The sequence below is a fragment of the Dipodomys spectabilis genome, unplaced genomic scaffold (assembly GCF_019054845.1).
Source record: "Dipodomys spectabilis isolate Male_0828 unplaced genomic scaffold, ASM1905484v1 ptg000354l, whole genome shotgun sequence".
NCBI lineage: Eukaryota > Metazoa > Chordata > Mammalia > Rodentia > Heteromyidae > Dipodomys > Dipodomys spectabilis.
Window position 1 is genome coordinate 378514 of NW_024871031.1, and position 6113 is coordinate 384626.

General features: G+C 34.8%; 1 non-coding gene across 1 annotated transcript; it reads right to left on the bottom strand.

The window, feature by feature from the left end:
- Positions 1-1352: 1352 nt before the first annotated feature.
- On the bottom strand, positions 1353-1459 carry LOC122095499. Its single transcript, XR_006145157.1, has one exon. It is a non-coding gene; the product is annotated as a U6 spliceosomal RNA (small nuclear RNA).
- Positions 1460-6113: the final 4654 nt, after the last annotated feature.

Below are 6113 nucleotides of genomic sequence, written 5' to 3' on the forward strand. Positions count from 1 at the left end.
TCCTCCAGACATCTACTCAGGAGCCCGAGATCTGTGGATAACAGTTGGAACCCAATCAAGGCAAAATAAATTCATGAGATAATTTTTCAAAAATTTATTGAACTAGCATAGGGCCAAGAATGAAGATGTAGCTTATATAGTAGCTCACCAATCTAGAGAGGAAAGGCCTAGCAAGACCTTGAAGCTGCGATTTCAAATTCTGAGCATGCCAACAGAAATGCAATTTCCTGTACACGCATGCTACTTGCGCGCGCATGCACACACACACATACACACATACATCCATTCTAAATATCTTCATATCAGTGTTTTGCATTAATTTCTTTGTTAACAATATTATATAAGCAAAAGAAAGGAAATAAACTCCTCCCTCTTAGAAAAGTTTTATACTTTTTATTGTAAAAATACTGTACACAGGGGTCATATTTACATGAGCTAGGTAATGAGAACAATTCCTAACAAGCATTGTTACCTCCTCCTTTATTTTTCCCCTACCATTCCTTCCCTCGCACCTCCACAAGTGCACTGCCCTCCCCCCTTCCCCTGCCTAAATTGTAACATTCATTTTTCAGCATAGTGTCTTGTGCATCTCATTGTTACAATGGGTCAACCTGTATACCTATTTAGGCATTTTGATTTTTTCCTTCCTCTCCCCAAATTAGAAGAGCATATATACAAGATATAGGCGCACCAACTTCAAATACAGTGAAAACATTTGTTATAGCACGGGGAGGAACCTATAAAAAGACACAAAAAATCACATTGCACATTATAAGTACATTAGAAACAATAGCAAAAAGGAGAAAAATTCTTGTATCCCTATCTTGGGTTTCATTTCCCAGAACATTATGTTATCTGGTCATATGGACATACCTTTTGACCTTTTCTGCTTATACTATACATATATTAGTTATTGAAAATTAAGAAAACCATGGGACCTGTGTTCTTTTGGATTTGGCTTACTTCACTTAATATTTTTTCCATATCTTTCCAATTTCTAACAAATTGGGTGATGCCATTCTTTCTGATGGAGGCATAGAATTCCATTGTTTATATAAACCACATCCTCTTGATCCATTCTTCTGCTGAGGAGCATCGGGGTTGGTTCCATATTTTAGTTATCTTAAATAATGCTGCAATAAATGTAGTTGTGCTGGTAGTTTTAGGATGGTCTTGTTTGTGATCATTTGGGTAAATGCCCCAAAGTGGGATTTGTGGATCATAGGGAAGATCTATGTGGAGTCATTTGAGGAACCTCCATACTAATTTCCAAAATGGTTGAAAAAGTTTACACTCCCACCAAGAATGCAGTAAGGTTCGCTTCTGTCCACATCCCCTCCAGCATCTATTGTAAAACTATGGAATGCTTCAGGAATTTGCCTGTCATCCTTGCACAGGGGCCATGCTAATCTTCTCAGTATCATTACAATGTTAGTTTATGTGATGCTGAATTGAGCACAGAATATTTTTTATATATAAAGTGTAATTGATTTTCTTAAACTAGGCAATTCAACAAAAAGTAAGTTTAGAAGAATTTTGAAATTTTAGAACCATGTACTTCTTACATAAGCACACATTTAAGAATAATGTCAAGATGGACATGTCAAAAACAAAATAATTCCAGATATTTGCAGTTCAAGAGATGTGTAGGGGAAATAATTCAATTGTTCTATACAAGGCACATGTCATAATGAACACAGCAGCAAGTGTTAAGGGTTGTTAAAAATTTTAGTGTTTTATATCTATTTAATTTTAGGAATTTGCTTAAATATACCAAAATTAGGACTGTTTGGCAGGTATCAAATTTTCTATAATGTATTTAAGATTTATGTTAGCAGACATATAGTACTAAGTATGTACATTTCAGAATTTATAGAAATTTTGTTAATGAGAAGTTGCAAAGTCTTTGTGTAAAGAAGCAGAATGAAGGGTTAAGACTTGCTAACTACACAGTTCTTGTTAAAATTTAGGGATTCCTTACTTTATATTTTAGCGAGGAACAAGAGATGATATAAGCCATAAACAAATATTGAGGTGAGCCATAAATAATAACCTTAGTGTGTAACTTTGAAGACTATTCATAGCCTATAAAAATCTTGTTGAACATCATAATCTTAGGCGGTTTAAAATGTACAGGAATATGAGAAAATAGTAAAATCTAATATGTAGTGCACTTCAAATACTAAAAACACTGGTAATTGTTTTGTTTTTTATTTTATTAATCATTATTTAATTATTGGTTTTCTTTGTAGCATTGTTTTACTTGTTGTTATATAATACAACTTTTTGTTAGTCATCATTTGGAGGTACTTTGAGAAGGTTACTGGGGTGGTCAAAACATTTTTTTATAGGTGCATGTGAATTTACAACTAGGAAAATTAAGAACAAAATATTTATTAAAAAATGATCAAGTAGAGTCTGAATCAGGAGAGTTGATACATGTCCACAACTAAAATCTTAGCCCTAGGTTGAAGCAACAGTATTACAGAGTTGAGGCCACAAATGTGAGAGACTGTGTTTTGTTTTGTTTTGTTTTATTTTGACTTTGTTGATCATGGGGCTTGAACTCTGGGGCCTGAGTGCTGTTCCTCAGGCAAGGCTAGCGCTAACACTTGAGGCACAGCACCATTTCCATCATTTTCTACTTATGTGGTGCTGAGGAATCAAACCCAGGGCCTCATGCATGAAAGGCAAGCACTCTACCACTGAGCCAACTTCTTAGCACTTGAGAGACTGTGTTTTTAAAAAAATCATCTAAACAACATTTTCCTTTTGCTTTGGGTTATATAAGGAAATATATAAATATCTTTTTCTATTTTTGTGAATTGTTGTACTTCTAAATTTATAGTAACTTCAGCCACTTTATCCTTTTCAAAGTCATGAAATATTTCTGAGAGTTTGCTGCTGTGAAGATCGTTTTTGCATTTATAATTTCTTCTGAGTCACTTTTATTTTTATCAACATAACTTTATATTTCATGTTGATGGATTACAAATATCAAATACCTGCAAATGTACACATTAGAGTCTAAAGATAGCAGTATGAATATTCTCATGCAGCTCCTGTTTATCTATTATTCACTTTCAATATTATGATATTTCTCTCTCTCTTTCACTCTGTCTCATTTCCTCTCTTTCTCTTCCATGCCCCATGTCTGCTACTTAGAATTTCTGCTGGGCTACTATTATGCTTCAGGGTCTACTGGTTTTGTGGGAACATGAAAGCAACCATCGGTTAACCTTGCATTCTTTAAGAGTTATGACAGTGACATGATATTATTCTTTGCCATTCTAAATGGTAAAATAACATATCTAGGAGTTCCTTTTCACTTTTACTTCTACTATAAATTTTATCTCATAGGAATCATTGGAATGGGATAAGATACTTTAACCTGTGACCTAAAATTATTTTTCTTTTATTTTTTTAATCTTCTACAAGATTATTTTGTATATTTTTAAAAATTTTGTTCTTTTTATTATTTTTTCTTTTTTATTGTGAAAATACTATACAGAGGGGTTTTAATTACATGGACAAGATAATGAGTACATTTCTTATCAAGCATTGTAGCGTCCTCCTTTGTTTCTCCTTCCCAGAACTTCCAATCCTCCTTGTCCCCCATATCAAATACTCCCCCCAACCAAAGTAGTAAAGTTCGTTTTTCGACATAAGTACTTGTACATATTAGTGTTGCAATGGGTCCACCCGTATCCTTATTTAAACGAATTGTTATTTCCCACCCACCCCCTACAAATTATACCAACATCAAATACAGTGAAAGCAGGGGTTATACCGTGGGGGAGGGACATACAAAGCAACAAAGAAATAATCTTTAAATATGTTAGAAAAAATCGCATTAAAAACATTTGAATACATATCTTAGGGTTCATGTCCCTAACATCAACCTATCTGACCTTTTCTGCTTGACTCAGACATATACTAGTTGTTGCAAATAAGGTTAACCATGAAACCTATGTTTCTTTGGGCTTGGCTTACTTCACTTAATAGAATTTTTTCCTAGCCTTTCCATTTCCTAACAAATGGGGCAATGTCATTTTTTCTGATGGAGGCATAGAATTCCATTGTGTGTATATACCACATTCTCTTGATCTGTTTATCTACTGAGGGGCATCTGGGTTGGTTTCATGTCTTAGCTATGGTAAATAATGCTGCAATAAATATAGTTGTGCTGGTAGCTTTAGTGTGGTCTTATTTGTGATCATTTGGTGAAACGCCCAAAAGTGGGATTGCTGGGTCATAGGGGAGATCTATGTAGAGTCTTTTGAGGAACCTCCATACTGCTTTTCAACATGGTTGAACAAGGTTACTCTCCCACCAACAATGCAGTAAGGTTCCCTTCTGTCCACATCTCCTCCAACATCTAACAGCCTCTTCAGTAGATGGTGCTGGAAAAATTGGTTAACTACTTGCAGAAAAATAGTTAGATCCTTATATATCACTCTGCACCAGAATCAACTCCAAATTGATCAAATACCTTGGAGTCAAATCAGACACTCTGAAAACATTACAGGATGGAAAAGGAGAAACCCTAGGTCTCCTTGGCACAAGCCAAAATTTCCTTAATAGAGTCCCAGAAACACAACAAATCAAAGAAAATGGGCAAATGGGATTGCATGAAATTGCAGAGCTTCTGCATGGCAAAGGACATAGCTAGCAAGATCAATAGAATGTCCTCGGATTGGAAGAAAATCTTCACTAACCATACAACAGACAAGGGTCTCATATCTAAAGTCTACCTGGATATCAACAAATTAAATCCCCCAACAACAAATCTTCAAAGAAACAACTACCCAATAAATAAGTGGGCTAAAAACTTACAGAGAAACTTCTCTGAAGATGAAAGAAGGATGGCCAATAGTCACATGAATAAATGCTCAACCTCTCTAGCCATAAAAGTAATGCAAATCAAAGCAACATTGAGATATCACCTCACCCCAGGTAGAATGGCTATAATCAAGAATTTTTTTTCTTTTACAAGCAACCTTTTTTCTTTTATTATCAGTTAGTAACTACCTGTAATGAAAAAAAAGCTGTCCTATGGAAAGTAGACCGAAGTTGTTCACAGGGATGGTCAAAAACTAATGGGGGAAGTGAGTACAAAGGATATCCATAATAGATCACAGATCTGCAGAGCAATTTATCATGTACATTTTGTGAGAATGACTATGTGCTAGGAACTATAGATTAAATCACTGAACATCTGATATACATATATATGCACATATATTTGTATTTGTATATTCATTTATATATGCATATATGTGTGTATATGCCTTTATGTAGGTTCACTTGCACGTTAGCATACACACAAATACACACATACATATACAGATGTAAACGTGCACACATAGAGAAAGATACATAATTATAGCCAACACAAGTTTCACTAGTTGTTGAATATGCCTTAGACGGAATGCTTGGAACCGTTTCAAATTTGATAATTGCAATTCGAAGCTATTCCAAGTAGATAAACCTAGGAGATTCTTTTCTCCACTCTTGGTAAAAGGAAGAAGTGAAAGTGTGGCTCAGGTCTATAGATTAAACATAGAGAATTAAAGCCCAGGTAGAGCTCAAGGCCAGGAGTTCAAATCCCAGTACCTGCACAATATAAAAAAAAGGAGTCCTTTGTCTTTGAAAAGGAATATTTTTCCAAAAATGAATACCCAGGACAATTTTCAAGGTCCAAAATTCTTAGAAAGGCTCTTTCACATCTTAAATTGATTCCTCTCCTTGATTCACATTATGGAAAATAGGAGTCACACTTCACATTAAAAAGTATATGCATTGTTGAACAGTTCTTACCATTTTTAATGTAAAAGAAGCATGAGAGAGGAATTCACCTCACTTGGGTGAGTTAGGTTTGACTCACTGACAGACTTTTGTAAGTAAATGAGGGTCTGTTTACATGTAAAAAGTCTATACAGATGGTTTCCTAGGAGAGAGAACAAGCTAGCTGTTGTCCAAGTTTGAATCAGAGTAATTTATTCCTATGATATGGAATATCATAGGAAGCTCATCTCATAGAACACTATACAGACAGTAATTTCAAAAGGATGAAAAACCCATTTCTATATTGTAAACAGCCAGGTTTTCAC